The sequence below is a fragment of the Dreissena polymorpha genome, chromosome 5 (genome assembly GCF_020536995.1).
Source record: "Dreissena polymorpha isolate Duluth1 chromosome 5, UMN_Dpol_1.0, whole genome shotgun sequence".
Lineage (NCBI taxonomy): Eukaryota > Metazoa > Mollusca > Bivalvia > Myida > Dreissenidae > Dreissena > Dreissena polymorpha.
Window position 1 is genome coordinate 92,208,729 of NC_068359.1, and position 17,343 is coordinate 92,226,071.

The 17,343-nt window shown below is 36.0% G+C and overlaps 1 protein-coding gene across 7 annotated transcripts in view; it reads right to left on the minus strand.

Moving 5' to 3' along the window:
• The window catches only part of LOC127881960 (POU domain protein 2-like), a 29,620-nt gene extending 20,036 nt beyond the window's left edge, over positions 1–9,584 (minus strand). For 4 of the 7 annotated variants that reach the window (XM_052430241.1, XM_052430244.1, XM_052430243.1 and 1 more), the window contains exon 1: positions 9,452–9,584. The gene's annotated coding sequence lies outside the window, so the exon portion shown is untranslated. Of the gene's footprint in view, positions 1–1,962; positions 2,116–9,211; positions 9,319–9,451 lie in introns of those variants that run through there. The other 3 variants (XM_052430238.1, XM_052430239.1, XM_052430240.1) reach the window with 3 other exon arrangements.
• Positions 9,585–17,343: the final 7,759 nt, after the last annotated feature.

The following is a 17,343-nucleotide window of genomic DNA, read 5'->3' on the forward strand; positions in this document are numbered from 1 at the left end:
AGATAATGGCTTTTTAAATGTATTTTCCTTTATTTTTGTTATATGAAAATCGTTCTGTGACAAAAATACATGTCGCTAATGTGTAATGTTATGATCGAATGAATTTAAAAGCGTTTTTCATTGGCATTTTAATTTCAGTAACTCCAAATTAATATCCGCGAATATGAACGACCAGTCAGACCACCGCTTTTATGAAATTGCTCTGTTTTGAGGCAGTCTTAACATATTTATCACATATTGTGAATTTTTAATTAAACAGTGATTTGTTCATAACAAAACTGCAAAAAAACGCATAAATATTGCCTATATTGGTTCATATTCACACTTTTCGTTCATATCGGCAGATATGAGTCATATACACATTTTAGACGGACCGCTCAAGGTCATACAATAATGGCTGCGCCCATGAGATAATGTTCACACTCGTGTCAAAACTTTCTTACAGCATACATCGGCTTGTTTGGCTATTTAAAAACTGTCATTTAGGATATATGAGTTATTTATTAACTAAAATTCCACTAATGTCAACAATGGATTGAATTAGAAGGATACATTTGATGTGAATGCAAGACTTTCTGGATCTTGACAGCTTGACACGGCAAAACTGGTATTTTTAGTTATCAATTCGGCAAAACTGGTATTTTTAGTTATCAATTTAAGTCACACTTTGCTTTGTAAATTGTGTTCGAGCATTTTGCGACTTATTGAATGACTATGATACCCGATATCAACATATCACATGGGATTTGCAGATCACCAAGCTGTCCTAAAAGCATTGATTACAAATTCTTTACTCATATTACGGGTTTGTATTATTTCTTCTTTCTATTTTAGTACAGTCGATTGGTGTATAGAGGATTTTAGTGAGTAACGGATAGGTTAAAGTTTTTTGCAAAATACTTTTATTTATGTAAAGATTTATAGTGTTCTATGAATTAATACAAAATGCCTATCATTGTTCAGTCGATTAATGTTTTAGTTGACTTGTGTCAATGTTTAACTTACAATTGTTTCTTTTCTGAAAGCAAAACAAGGTCACGTTATGTACGCACTGTTTTTGTGACAAAAGGAATAGTGAAGACGTATGGTTTCCTGAATTTTGCAGATTTTGTTTGGTAAACATTAAGTTCATTGATGTAATATTGTAGTATAATGTGTCCTTTCTAAAAGTAAGAATTCTCAGAAACCAAATTAATGCGTACCACATAAAATAAGCATGAGAGCTGCAACTCGTGATTTAGTGAATAACGGACATGTGGCGACACATATTCGGGAATGTGGGGATTGTCTCAAACTAAATGAAAACTCAATTGAAGTTGTCAAATACACATGTGGGTAGCGCGTGGCTATGATATGTATTAGTAAAAACATCATTTCTCTGAAAACATAGTTTTCACTATCAAATATATATAACAAGGTATTCAACTCAAAACGACCCGAATATAGGGTGCATCGCTTTGAACAGCCATTACTTCATCAATTGTGCAGCGATTTTCATGAACTCGGTCTTATTAAACGCAGACATGAAGTTCCTTTTCTGGAAATGTACATATCTTGCAATATGTTTTACAAATGCTGGGTAAAATTTCAAGAAATAAACACGATACACATGTAATCCGATAAAGACTTAAGCGATCTTGTAATTGCTGAATCTGTTTACTCTGAAATTTACGCTGTAAACAAAAAAAAAATGTCGTAATTTTAAAACCGCTGGCATGTTTCAATAGGAAAGACATTTGTCTTTCGAGGTTTAAAGGTTTAATTACTGAATGCATGGTGTTTACGTTGAAATGAGACTCGAAGTCCTTAGCTATCCGTTATACACCAATCGACTGTATTAAATATCATTTTTAAGTCAAATGAACTGTGTCACAGTAAAAGAGACATTAAGGCGATTGTGGCCAGTTTTGATCCAGATCAGCCTGCAGTCGCTTGAAAGCTGTTTGCATTAAAGCTGTTTACCATTATTTGCATAAGTCAGAGGTTAATTCCGCCACGCCAGGTCAATAAATACGCACAATATCTATGAGTTAGCGGTCGATAGTCGCATAATTTGGTATAAATAATAATAATAGTAATGTTCAATGTCAAATATCTTAAAAAGCAACAGATGTAAGGCGTCTTCTGATTGGCTAACACTCAAGGGTCAGTAAAGACTGAACATCGAATTACAATTTTGTACATTGAAGTACAAAAAATGTACTTCAACGTACATATTGTACGTCAAAGTACATTTCTCTTTTTACCTACTAGGTCTTGTTGACTTTCGACCCAAATGGTAAGCCATAAATGTGTATTCATACTATTGCCTTCGAGGTACTTATCCGATGTTTGAAGGAAAGGGCCAAGAATGTGCGATTGTTGGTCAGGTTCCCCAGGGGTACTACGTCCCCGTACGCCCATTTTTTTTTCCGTACCAAAAATTTTTCGTACCCATTTTTTTTTGTACCCATTTTTTTTTCATTCCAAATTTTTGTTCATACACAAAAAAATTTCGTTCCCTATTTTTTTTTGCACCCAATTATTTGTGGTACTCTCATTTTTTTTCGTAACCAAATTTTTTTTTGGCATAATTTTTTCGTTTCCAAAATTTGTGTACCAAATTTTTTTGTGTACCCACATACACAATTGTTATGATGAAGATCAACTTGAATTGATGCTTTTATATACCCGGTATCCATCCTCCTCAAAAGCATCGTCACACTAGTACTGTCAGTACTTTGATTATACTTGGCTGATATAGCATACTGACAAATGTTCTGACTATGTTTCATGAAGATTAGGCAATAAATGCTGCTTCTTGAGGCAGAAATTTACAAAAGCTTACTACTACTAGCACATTCTGATCAGGTGAGCTAAAGAAGAGAAAATCATTAATATTAATGAAGCAGTGAAAGCACTATTCACAATGAAGTAGCAGGCCTCATGTTTCAAATGACTGACACGTAAAATATGCATAAAATGTTCTGAAAACTTTAAAAATACATTTGCACACTAATTTATTCAGGATTGAGAAGTATATTGTGAACTAATTTATTCCATTGATACTTTATTAAAATTAGCTTTTGTAACCTTTCCATCAACATTTAATTCAATGACTCACTCAAATTTGAGGAAAGAAACATTTTAGTTTTAAAATTGTTAAGAGCAGGTCATACTATAGCTAAAAAATGTCTTCAGATAAATTTATGGAAGAATTAAGAAACTTTTCTTATAATATGCTGCTTTATTAATAAAAAGCTATAGCCCGAAACACAGTTGACATTGGACAAATGTGTAGCAATTTGATGACTTGTAAAATGATCCATTCCATAAACGAAAACAATTTATATGCCCCTGAAGGAGGGCATATAGTGATCGCACTGTCCGTCTGTCTGTCCGTCCGTCCATCTGTCTGTCCGTCATACTTTGCGTTTAGGTTTCGAAAAATACTCATAACTTCTATGTCGCTTCAGATGTAACCTTCGTATTTGGTATGCATGTGTATATGGACAAGGCCTTTCCATACGCACACAAATTTTGACCCCTATGACCTTCACCTTGAACTTAGGGTCCACATTTAGGTTTCGAAATATGCGTTTAGGTTTTGAAAAATGCTCATAACTTCTATGTCGCTTCAGGTGCAACCTTCAAATTTGGTATGCATGTGTATATGGACAAGGCCTTTCCATACGCACACAAATTTTGACCCCTTCGATCTTGACCTTGAACTTAGGGTCCGCATTTAGGTTTCGAAATCTGAGTTTAGGTTTCGAAAAATGCTCATAACTTCTATCAAAGCTTTTTTTGGGGCATATGTCATCCGATGGAGACAGCTCTTGTTAATAATGTTTTATGTTTTTCTTAATCATGTGTATTTTTTTTTAATAAGACCTATAAAGATCCTAATTCAATACACATTGAATAATTTTCAGTGGTTATTATCAAGGTGAATAAATGCATCATAATACATCAATGTCAGGTTGATATGTCCAAGTTATCAATAATACAAATGGTCAAAAAAAGAAAGCATATCCTTTATAATGGTAACCATGTGTTATTGTATGAAATTTAAGTGGCATATCAAAATCCAGTGCCTTATTATAATAAACTAGAAATGGCGCGACAGAGGCCGACGCGTATCCCCACGCCGCATGTTTGACCCAGGAGCGCCCCAGGGTTGGTAATGTGGCCATGCATAGTTGAGATTGACCGTATTGTCATAAGAGAAGTTCAGTATCGATAAGAAGTGAATCGGTGTAAAAAAGAAGAAGTTATAGTAAAAGGCAATTTTGGGTGAGTGTGGCCTATGTGGGCGGGGCACCCCAGGGTTGGTAATGAGGCCATGCATAGTTGAGATTGACCGTATTGTCATAAGAGAAGTTCAGTATCAATCTGAAGTGAATCGGTGTAGAAATGAAGAAATTATAGTAAAAGGCAATTTTGGATGGGTGTGGTCTATGTGGGCGGGGCGCCCCAGGGTTGGTAATGGGGCCACGCATAGTTGAGATTGACCGTATTGTCATAAGAGAGGTTCAGTATCAATTTTAAGTGAATCCCTGTAGAAATTAAGAAATTAATGTAAAATAACCTAAAAAAATGAGTGAAAATCTCTGATCCGGCCCCACCCCAACCCCCATAACTTTTGACCCAGGGGCAGATCAAAATTCCAAATAGTGCAGGGTCGCACACATGCTCATAGCTACCATGTGTGTAAGTTTCAAGGTTGTAGTGCTAATAGTGTAGGAGGAGATAGTGGCCAGGACAGACAGACGGACGGCGGAGATAACCACAATATCCCTACGCTTTTTAAAAAGCGTGGGGATAAAAATCTTTTAGTATTTATTAGTTTTTATATAAAAATATAGCTCACTTTCATTTATGCTCAGTATAATTTTGATTTTCATAAAACTTGTTTCGTGGCCAGGAAAATCAGTGTGTAAGGACAACCGTTGTGTCTCATTCAGCTATCCGTGTTTATACTTGCCACCAAGTTTTAATTCAATCTACCGGTACCAAAAAAACTCATAAATAAAAAGATATTTTTAAGAAAGAAATGGTCATAACTCTGCTATTAAAAGGCAACGTAATTTTGTGTGACATTGACCTTGCCTCTAGGGTTTAAGGATCTTGCATATTACTCAGCCCCAGATAATTGTTAACGGCTGTGGTATTAGTTTCGTGGAGATGTCTCATATGTTATTGCATATAAAGATCAAATTAGGAAAATCCTACATAAAAAGGATCTTTGCACGTCAAAAAGGGCAATAACTAAGTTATTGACAAATATTAAGAGTCGCAATTTGACTTGCATCATACTTTCATCCATGTATACACTCATTCCATGTTTAAATTAAATCAGCCCAAGCAGTTCCGAGATTTGGCTCCTGACACTTAAGTGTTGTGAACAGACAAGGCCTAAACTATATCTTTACTTTAGTGTGACATTCAGGCAGCATGATACTACACCTTCCATTTATAAGGCCTAGCTGGAGAACTGATAATATACACTTGGAGACTTTTCCTATGCAACACGTATTAAAATCAATATAGCTCCCTTATTTGTGAACAGATTTTGTTGAAATATGGACTCAGACTAATTAAACTCATATCTTATACTTAATGTAAATTTAATTGAAATTGATCAACATTAAAATACCAAGCAAAACAAATTAAAACAAGAGCACCGCATAATGGGTGCCAATGCTTGGCTGCGGGTGCAGTTTTTTAATAAATGAAAGCTTGCCTGATTTTATTTTTTTAGATGTCACAGTGACCTTGACCTTTGACCTAGTGACCAAAAAATGGGTGTGGCATGTAGAACTCATCAAGGTGCATCTACATTATGAAGTTTCAAAGTTGTAGGTGGAAGCACTTTGATTTTAGAGCAAAATGTGCAAGTTTTAGCACGACACCAGAGGATGGCAGACGACACAACGAGCTGGCAATGACAATAACTCGGATTTTCTTCGAAAACGCCGAGCTAAAAATCACAGAAAAGGTAAAATTCTCAGAATTGTACATTGTAAAATAATAATGTGAAAAGTAAAACGCATAAACTTACACGTTTTAATGACCCACCGGCTTGCAACATTGCGCTAATGGATATTCATACAAGCCATATTGCTTTTTATGTTATATTTTCCTGGTGTAAAAACACACCGAAAATGATGAAATCGAAATTAAATTGGTATTACAATCTATATAGCGTTGTACAACACTTGTTAACTTTCCGAAAGCAGCATTTTTTCAAACTTAAATATGTCAGTTATGAGTATATATTTTGATTTCAAATTGTACATGTGATCATTTGACTACATCAGGGTTTTACATTCATGTCAAATTTTAGGGGTCCCTAGGACTCTAGTTAATAATTTTCAGGGGTCCTGTCAATAAAAATGGGGGTCCCAATAATACTTGGTGTTATATTACTAATATTAGTAGTATAGCACTCCTGTCATTCACACGTGCCATTCTGGCAAAACCTTTCAAGCCTTTTTAGTGGCAGGGGGGATTGTTTCAGTCCCACGGGAACCTTGCACTTGTTTGGCTGATTCTGCATCTTTTGAACTCGTTTTAAAGACTGCTCTTAGGTCACCTTGTTTTGACATTTTTGCAGACGAAAAAGGGAATATTTAAATGCATGCCATTTGAAATACAAGCAGGGAATGTATGCTAAATATGCTGGCTGTGTCAATGTCAATTAGTTAAAAGTATAGTAATTGATTATTTACGTAAACAAATAGTTGAGATTTAACACACACCTATACAATTAAAGATTGTTTTTATTTTTTTAGTTTAATATTGCTTGCCAGATAATAAGCTATCGTAACCTCAATAAGTTTTTCTTTCATAGCGACATAAATAGCTCATATTAACGCAATGTAATCTACATTCGGGACTTTGCACCTAGCAACAACAGGTGCGCGATAACACGATTCGTCGATAAATCACCAAGCGAGACAACTCGTACATCCGTCTAGAAAATTACGTACTGCAGTTGTCTTTCAGAGTTTCTTGTTGATATTACAAGAGCCAATACGTCAAAATGATGGTGCTTCCCATGGGACGCAAATTAACAAATATGACGGGTCCTGACTGGCATTTTATGCGTATTTTACGTAGAATATCGCGTCCCGTAAAACCCTGGACTACAGTATGTGCAAGAAAACGATAAAATCATTCATCCGTGATGATGGGATGCTTCAGCAATTGGGTTAGGTAGCCTGCAACATGCCGATTGCGCTATTGCGCTCCTGAAATTTTATACAAGACATTGATTTTTTAATTAATTTGATGTTTTCCAGGTGTATCAACCCACCTAAAATGAAGACATTGAAATAAAATTAGAATCATATTGTGTTTCACCATTTTCACGTGCAAAAAGATGAAACAACACCTACCTTCAAGTTTGAAAAGTGTTGCGTTAGAAAAGTTTATAAGTGTATGACTTTTGTAGGAAATATGGGATTAGACATTACTTTCATATTGTTGGGCATCCACAATTCAAGCCTGTCCTTCAATGGTTCGTCGTTTGTTGTTATATGGCACAAGATTTTTGCTGCCAACAATCAGTGTATATAAAAGTTTACTAATAAATCCCCATGTCATTGTATACACTTAAATTGAAAAATACCTGGGAATGATAGATTTTTTTTTTTCAACAAAAACATTAATAAATTCAGCAATACATTTGAATTCATTATTATTCTGATTCATATCATTTAGACAAATTAGACCAATCTTTAAACCAACGTTAAAGCAATTAAGATGCAATTTCTTTAAAAAATATTGTTATTCCAGTATTTATTAATTAGGCCTACTTGGTGCAAGTTTTAATGAAAAAAAAAACCTGCCATGATAAATATTTTCAACAAATATTTTTACATTCGTGTGGCTTTGAAATTTACTGCCAATGTGATGTCACCACTAAAGAGTATTTAGTCTAAAACTATTTATTTTAGCTTGATTGCATTGAAAGCCTAAGGCTTATTGAAACACTCTAAAGAGTTTGTTTCCTGGGCCTAGAACCAGTACTTGGTGTATTTGTTGGAGATCATAAAAAAGCTCCCACAGCGGGGATTGAACCAGTGACCTCCTGGTCGCTAGGCGGACATCATATCTATTACACCATGGTGAATAATACTCAGAAGTATTTCATATATAACATAAAAAAATTATGTGCATAGGCATTTAGACTCCGCATAAAGAATATAACCCCCTCTGATGTATGCCATCGTTTTATTGTAAAAATACTGAGCTCAAATGGGGGATCGAACCCAGGACCTCCGGGGTGGTAGTAACAAACTCTAACCATGTCGCTAAAAAGCTAGCTCAACAGCAAGGCTGTAAGAAGTGACCTTAAATCACTACACTCCACCCCCGCTTAATGTTTCAAGGCCAGACATGCCCGTTACAGCATGTCACATTGACACTTTCCTATAGTGTCGACCGCTTCACAAGTGGCTCCTTGAAATCATTAGACAGCTCACACCCACGTTCTGAATCACAGTCCGTGTTTGCCTCGTCGCCATTATTGTAAAAATACTGAGCACAAGCCAGGGATTGAACCTACGTTCTCCAGAGTGGTAGTCAGACACTCTACCCACGTCGCTGAAAAGCTAGCTCAACAGCAAGGCTGTTGGAAGTGACCTTAAATCACTACACTTCAATTATTTTCAATCTTTGATTCACTCCACTATTTATTTTAGTGAAACATCTGTGATGTGCTCGATTTGTGACCTCATGACAGTTTCAGATCTACACAGAGTCACGATGTACAACAAATCTCAAACATATATAATACCCAATATCAGACATATGTGCAAATGAAAATATGGACCAATGTCATGACATTTTGCTAAGTACAGTTCCGTGAGTTGCCTTTACATCATGTATGCCATGCATGGTGTTTGCACATGTTGAATAGAAACTTAGTTTGGTTTCTTCAACGTATCAATCATACAGATCAGTATGATTACATTTTAGTACCGCGAGAATACCGTGTAACGGCGTGTTGGAGGCTACTGTCAACATGACTTAATAGTTTAAATTTATTATGTCTGAAGTGCAACACTTTAAACAGTGTTTTCCATGTGTTTTGTAACCTAGATAGAATTATATTATACAGGAACACTTCAATTTATCAACATTCCATATTAATTTAAGTACAACAACTGTTATACTCTTTATATTATTATTTATTCAAAATAATAATTTGACAGAGAACCACCTGCACTTGTGTCATTGTTATTGTTTATATCATGACATGAATATGCACGATTTATTAATGGCAAAGAATCTTATTCGGGAATGAAAAGAATGCACGCCATTTTGAATAATAATTTTGCGGATAATTATCTTCCGTAAATCATCACATATACGTACAAAACATAACAAACTCTTATTATTACAGAGCTATAATACAAACAACAAATATTTTCAATAGTTTTTAACAAATGACACTGCTTACCAAAGTAGGAAACAGTTGAGATAACGTAAAAGAAAATATCGCTCTTACTTTGTCAGAAGTTTACGAATGCAAATAGCCTTTTACGGAAACAGCCGGAGATTTGCGAATATGCATTATTCATTTTGCAAAAGACTACACCATAGTGTCGACAGGCTAAGGATTACAACCTTATAGGAGGATACGGGGGGGGGGAGTGTCTTCCGGAGAAAGGAGATCAACTCGTGCGTGAATGTAATAAAGGGAGCGACAGAACTATTTTAATTGAAATAGAAACAAAAGGAAATCCAATATGTCTCGTGAATGTTTATATGCCATCTACAAAGGTTGTCGGCTCTTTCGGCCCCGGTTTTTTCAGGCTCTTTCGGCCCCAATTTCAGGCTCTTTCGGCCCAGGTACCAGGCTTTTTCGGCCCCATTTTTTATTTGAATTAATCGTTGCAAATATGTTAGTCGAAACTCTTTAAAACTATGGAATATTGTTTATTACAGTAATATATTATCTTTATTGAGGATTAATGCATTGGAAGAAAAGATTCTCTTTGTCTTTTGCTTCAGGTATATCGTCGTCGAAATGAGAAGAATAGATACAAGAATATGAGACGGCTTTGAAAATAAAACAAACTATAAAATAATTTATATTACATTTATTTGGATAATTTTAAAGTTATAACAATAAGGAATACATACGTCTTAACAACACAATACATTAATTTAACCTAATAACATACTACATAATTTACTGCACACAAGTTGTTTATTTTATTAATAATGCAATAACATCATCATAATAATCATCATATAAATATTAATCATCATTATTCATCATAAGAGTCACAATCATCAGCATAATAATAATGATCATCAAAATTATCATCAGCATAAGAAACATCAGCATTTAAATCATCATAATTATAATTATCAGCATAAATACACCATAGTCTGCAGCAGCATAATAATCTTCAGCATCAAAAGAATCACTCTAATAATATATTCTCTATTTTCTCAAAACATCGTTTATTTTATATATACAACTTATTAAGATATGATAAACTAACTTTTTACATCAATATATCAATAATTTATATTACTTTTCATTTTCTCTATTTTATCAAAACTTCATACATATATAAACACGCCATTCTAACTTACATTACGTTTCAATTCCACTTTCTTCCGCATCGAAGGGTCAGCAGCGTGAGTGTGCGTCCCTTTCGCTTGAAATATGTCACCCTCTTGCATGACCGACGCGGTACACATGAACGCTTTCCGTCGCACGCTGCATTGCCACACAGCTTGCTTCTTTGTCTGTTTCTGTAAACGGGAAAATATAACGGTAACTGATATACAAATACTAAATTCATTACGTAAAATAGTTTTTTAAAAAATATAAATACTTTTCGCACATGCATTAAACCCCATTTTTACAGAGCGCGACTAAAATGTATAGATATAGTAGTTTTGCATATTAAAGCAGTTTATTTAAAGTCACTATTTACGCATACACAGATACACAAATAATGTAGTTTTTAACATTGTTTAAATTTAATAATACGTATGGGTGTTTACGGCTTATGTAAAAACGTAATTACCTTAAACGTGAATGAATATCCATCGGAGGATACTAGCTTTGGTTTGCCTCTTTCTTTGGCTCGAACTCGGACGTTCGGGTGAGCGCTATGTCTTCTGACGTTGACACGTCGGACAATCCGAAATCGTGCGAAATGTCGAGAACCGTGAAAACAAAGCAGGATCCTCGGATGCCTGAGCATACAACGAATAAACAACTTAAATGTATTAATGTCAAAAATAATGTCACTGTTTTATATTACTTTACTTACGATTGACGATTAACACAAAGAAAAATCATTTAGCACAGCATGATAAAGAGCTAGTCCGTTTAATAGATGATATCAAAATGATAAATAATACTAATGAAAACTATCTTTGAACTTGTTTATGCTTGTGAAACTGTAAAAACCTGAAAATACTTCATATTTATAACAATAATATCTGAGAAGTAACTAGTACCTCAAGCATAGTCGACTGCGCGACATTTTTAAAGTTTAGGCTGATGTTTAGGCTGATGTCAGGCGTTGTAGAGCGGTTGCGGCAGACATTGCAGATGCAGGTAAGAACAATATCCCCCCTCTTTGCACTAAAATATTCTGTCGCGGATAAGCCTACAAAGTGTTTGCAAAATTCGTCATAAATTTACAACATAACCGAATTGATTAATAACTAACTTGACGATGTTCACACATCGTTAATGCATTAAACAGATGTTGTTTTCTTTAATTACTCCCACCCCGTCAATCATTATCGAATGAAGCCATTGTCTAGCACACTCGCACCTATGCCCGGTTTTATGATCTTTATCAGGTTGTTAAATACATGTGTGGTGTGTATTCGGGTTGACAGGTAACAAACAATGTAGATTTAAGTTAATAAATCAGTAAACTTTGAACTGACAATGAACTGACAATATAATAAATTTAAAAAAAATGCAAATTATAACCATGACAATAAAATAAATTTAAAATTTTGCAAATTAGACCCATGTTCAGTCTAACTTAGGAAAATAATTTATTTGTCGATAATCTTAGCTAGTCAGTTGGCATTGACACTTACCTGTATTGCATCATCATCTTAATGTTTTATATAATCAAAATTATGAAAAATATAAATATGGATGAGACTTTAATAATAAAATCCATATCATAATTCATTAATTAATGCGACCCCGTCTTTCATTATCGAGTGAAGCCATTGAATAGCACCCGCACCTATGCCCGGTTTTATGACCTTTATCAGGTTGTAAAATACATGTGTCTAACCAGATTAACAAATTGTAATAAGGCAATTAGATTAATTCACGTTTGCATTAATGTCTCAGTTCTCATTTGAAAGAGTTTTTTTACAATGTTTCGCGAGAGAATTTTAACTTTTATTGTTAGTATTCGAATAAACACTAAGCTGTATTGCAGGTGCGATGCTGCCATTTGTCGCAAACGTCACATGTGATGCCATGCTGCAGCGAGCGAACGGCATTCTTATACACTAAACACTTGTCCTCCTCCATCACAAATTCACAATCACAAACACTAACACTTACAAATTTATTTACGATTAACACAAGTAACATCCAATATCATACCAAATTTCACAGCACAATTATAGAACTAGTAACCAAAGTATAACAAAGACAGTAAAATGACTTATGATACCAATTAACACAATAATAGCACTTTTATACGTTTTTGCAATAATTTCGTTAAGAATTGCTAAATAACCGACAAAAAAACAACAATGGAACATACCAAACAAATACTCATCATTTACACCTTTAATCAAACGCAATATTTAACAAACAAACCGACAATCGATGCAATTAAAAGCCAGCACAATTTAACAATTAAAACAATTACATACATTGGTAACAGTTTGTAAAACAATAATGGTTTTCGATTAATTTCATTTTATCATAAATAATCGAAAGCAATACAAAGGAACAAACCGACAACACAATATACATCATTTTGAACACCTTTATTCAATCATACACCCTAGTTAATAGGTGTAATAAAATATGGGGCTGAATGAGCCTGGTCGATTTGGGGCCGAATGAGCTTGGGACCGAAAAAGCCTGAAATTTCGGACTGGGCCGAAAGAGCTTGGGGCCGAAAGAGCCTGCTACCTCTACAAATACAAAGAAGCTGAAGAAAGCACACAGTGAAAGGGATAAAGATTCAAAGAAGGCAAATGAAGAATATATGTGCATGACTAATGAAATTTCTGAAATTCTGGAAATATACAGACACACACACGACACGATTATATGTGGAGACATGAATGCTCCCTTAAGAAGAACGCAACCAGGGACTTGCTTTTCCAAAAATTCATACAGGACGCAGGTCTAACTCCAACACAGAAACAAAGTTCAAGAAACGCCTTCTTCCATCATAACGGCAAATCACAGATAGATTATTTCCTGTTTGATGAACACCGTCTCCCAGACATTAACAAAATAGAAACACAAGAAATGAAACCAACTTACTGTTCGGATCATGTTCCAATGTCGTTAACACTGAACACTACGGAAGTGAAATACAAGGTGAAAGCCAAACAGAACAAGGTCGTATGCAGAGCAAACTGGTCCAAATGTGATAAGGACGCATATAAATCGGAGATAGCAATGGCTTGTGAATCACAGCAAAAAGGAAGTGAAGTAGACAACAACTCTGTGACATCAAAACTTAAATCTCTCACTGATACACTCCATATTGCAGCGGGGAAAACATACCAAGTAAGGAAGCTCAAAAGTTTGAAACGATCAGGACAAAGTATTTGGAATAAGCAAATCGCACATACATGGAAAGAAGCAAAGGATTTATTCAAGAAATGGTAAGACACAAATAAGACCTGCACGACAACAGAGGAAGAACTCAAACGTATAAGAAAACTACTAATACAACAACAGCGCCATGCACATGCTCGTCAGAAGAAGACACAAATGTTACTGACATTATGGAAACCTGGGAGACTAACACCAAACACTTTCATTAACTGGTTAAAAGTCAAAGGCAATCCTTGAACGACCGAATACAACTTCTTTAGGTGCACGGCGAAGATATACCAGGGTCAGAATACATCATGAATGCATGGAAATGTCACTTTGAGGAACTGGCGACTCCGGATGAAGACAATTATGGGGAAAATGACAAGGTATCTTTAGCTGAAGAACAGGACAACATCATTGAAGAGATCATCAAGGAAAGCGTGGAAAACATAGACCCAGTAACTGCAAATGCTGTCAAAAAAGCAATAAACCTTCTAAACACAGGAAAAGCTGCCGACGTAAATGGAATCTCAGCCGAACACTTTAAGTATGCAAAAGAAGAAATTTCTGCGACTATAACCGACATTATTGATTCAATATTTAAGGAGCTAGACGTACCGCCTTCTCTTAAATGTGGAGCATTGACCCCTATACGCAAAAAAGGGTAAGGACAAACTTCTGCCTGGTAACTATAGAGGGATCGTAGTCTCGGGCATTTATGCAAAAATCCTTCAAATCATTTTTAACATAAGGGTAGACAACATCTTTGGCCCTCAGCAAAACCAAATGCAGCGGGGATTCACGGCAAAAAGTTCTTCGATGAATGCGGCCTTTAATTATAGTTCTTGAGGCAATGGAACACAACAATGAGACACACAAACCACTTATCTTAGCGACGCTAGACGCACAAAGGGCCTTCGATCGTGTGAACCATAGATTTTTTTTTTCAACAAGCTATACCACTTGGAGGTAATCGGTCCACTGTGGATACTTTTACGTAACCTATACCGAGAATCAACGGTAAGAGTCAGTTGGGATGGTGATTTGTCAGATGCCTTCATTCTGAAACGATGTACCAAACAAGGGGCACAACTGTCTACAACTCTCTACAAGGTGTACCATCATCTACTGACCACTATTGGAGACAGTGGCTTGGGGGCCTTCATAGGTGATATACGCGTAGCGACACCAACATGTGCTGACGATACGGCTCTCCTTGCAAACACACAGGAAGAACTCCAGACCATGCTAGATATTGTTGAGAACAACACCAAGCGAGAACTTGTTAAGATAAACCCGGATAAGTCAGAGCTTCTCACAATGGAATGCAAGCAACCAATAGAAGTAACTCTAGATGGTGCACCTATAACTACAGTTACATCTGTCAAACACCTCGGAATAGACCGCGCTGCCAAGAACACAGTTGACCCGGATGTAAGACTTAAGATAGCACAGCGAACAGTATATGCTGCATTAGGGCCAGGACTACATGCCAGAAGAGGACAATCACCAAATGTATCTTTTCATGTCTTGAAAATGTACGTCATCCCGCAGTTCCTATATGGTATTGAAGTACAGGTGCTTTCATCCACAAATCTCAGGAAACTAGAGGACTTTCAAAGAAAGATACTTCGACATCTACAGGGTTTGCCAGAGTGATCCTCGAACGCAGCTGTCTATATCCTGGTAGGGGCCGAACCCATTGAGCTGATCATTGAGAGAAATCGCACGGCACTTTTCTTGAACATTGCACGTTTACCAGGATCACATGAACATCAAGTCTTGCACCGCCAACTGGCAATGTCAAATCCAGATAGTTTCTCATGTTCAACAAGCATACGTTAGATCCTGCACAAATACAATCCCCCTCCACCGGAAGACTTAATACATAATCCCCGACAAAATATCAATGGAAGGCCACGTTCAGAAATGCAACAACAGACTACTTGGAGATCACCTGTAAGGAGGAACTATCAACACAATCTACTGCAAAGTACATACAGGTACAATCTGCACCTATTGGACATCCACACAATCTTTGGGCATCGACCGATCCAAAACAACATGAGGTCCGGAGAGCTAAACTCAAAGCGCGTCTTCTTACAGGAACCTATATCCTGCAAAGTAATACAGCCGGGTTCAATCGGAAAGAGGTATCTGCTACCTGCAAGCTGTGCAACATGGGTGACGAAACCAGGGAGAATCTTCTACTGAAGTGCAAGGCTCATACAGAGGTACGAAGCGAGGGAATTAACATGCTGCAACATATTATTGGGAGACAGGAGTTTGCTGCCATTCATTGCAATGGGGACCTACTCATACAGACCATATTAGACTGCACTTATGTATCACTAGAGCAACACATCAACCTATCGAAAAAGCAGAAGAATGATGTCGAGAGATGGTCACAGATCTACTGCGAGCGAATCATCTCATCTCGAACAGGCCAACTTTCTGTAGCAATATAGTGGGTATCTAAATTATGTAACTCCCTCATAAATGGTCCTCATTATACTTTTCTTTTTTTTGCATGACCAAGTAAGCCAAAAATTACATGAACTGACACTAAATTATGATAAAATGGCAAACTAATTGATGTGCATGAAAACTGTATACTAAGTTGTGTTCTGGAATTGTACATATGTGCCTTGTGAATAACACTGATGCAAGCTATCCTCAAGGAGAATTCTACTTAGAGGATTGATCCGAAGCGAACGGATACAGCCCCCAGACAGCAGCATCATCATAAGGACAAAGTAATATTCACAATCATTGCAAAGTACTTTTTAATGCAGACGATAATAAGTACATTTCAAGTTGTTCATGCCGATAATTATGTTGTACACTTTTCAAAACGTATGAACATGAATAAAATGACAATTTAATTATATATAGCTCTATTTATAAGAAGATATTTAATGTTTTAACAAATATCTGCTCATTCTCAAGTAATACTGGTTATTTTGTCTGCTTGATTATTGTATGTCATGTTTTTAGAAGAATTCATATTTAGGTGAATTTTTTGTAATTATCCTTTTGTCCCTTGTAACTCCCAGTGTTCTGTTTCATTTTGTTTACTGATTATGTTGCCACATGTCCATGCGGATCTCGACTTAAAAATACCAGTTTTAAGTTCAAAGATCGATTACTACGGTAACTAATTGTATAGAAGTTAACATAAAACCGAACTGATCGCTTCGAGCCCTGTGTTGCAAACAGAGCCCATGTTTATATAACATAGATTTCTTTATAATAAAAGACCCAAATGTGTCTTTATAAAACAATCATGTATATCTTGTAAATTTTACTCGAAAATCAAGCCGAGAAAGGCTACGCTGCCGTGGGGTACTCCTATTTTAACGTGTCAGAAAATTCTAATAACTCTACCCGCCCGTCGATGACCCAGAGTGGATTGCTGCATTGGTTCGTCCAGTAGCCCTCCGCTGCCCACACCTTCCTTCGCCAAGAATTTCGCCAATGCTATTACCCGAAGGATAAATGTTTTTACGATTGATCTGAATTAAGCTAGTAAAAATGCGTGCGAAGATTCCGAATCA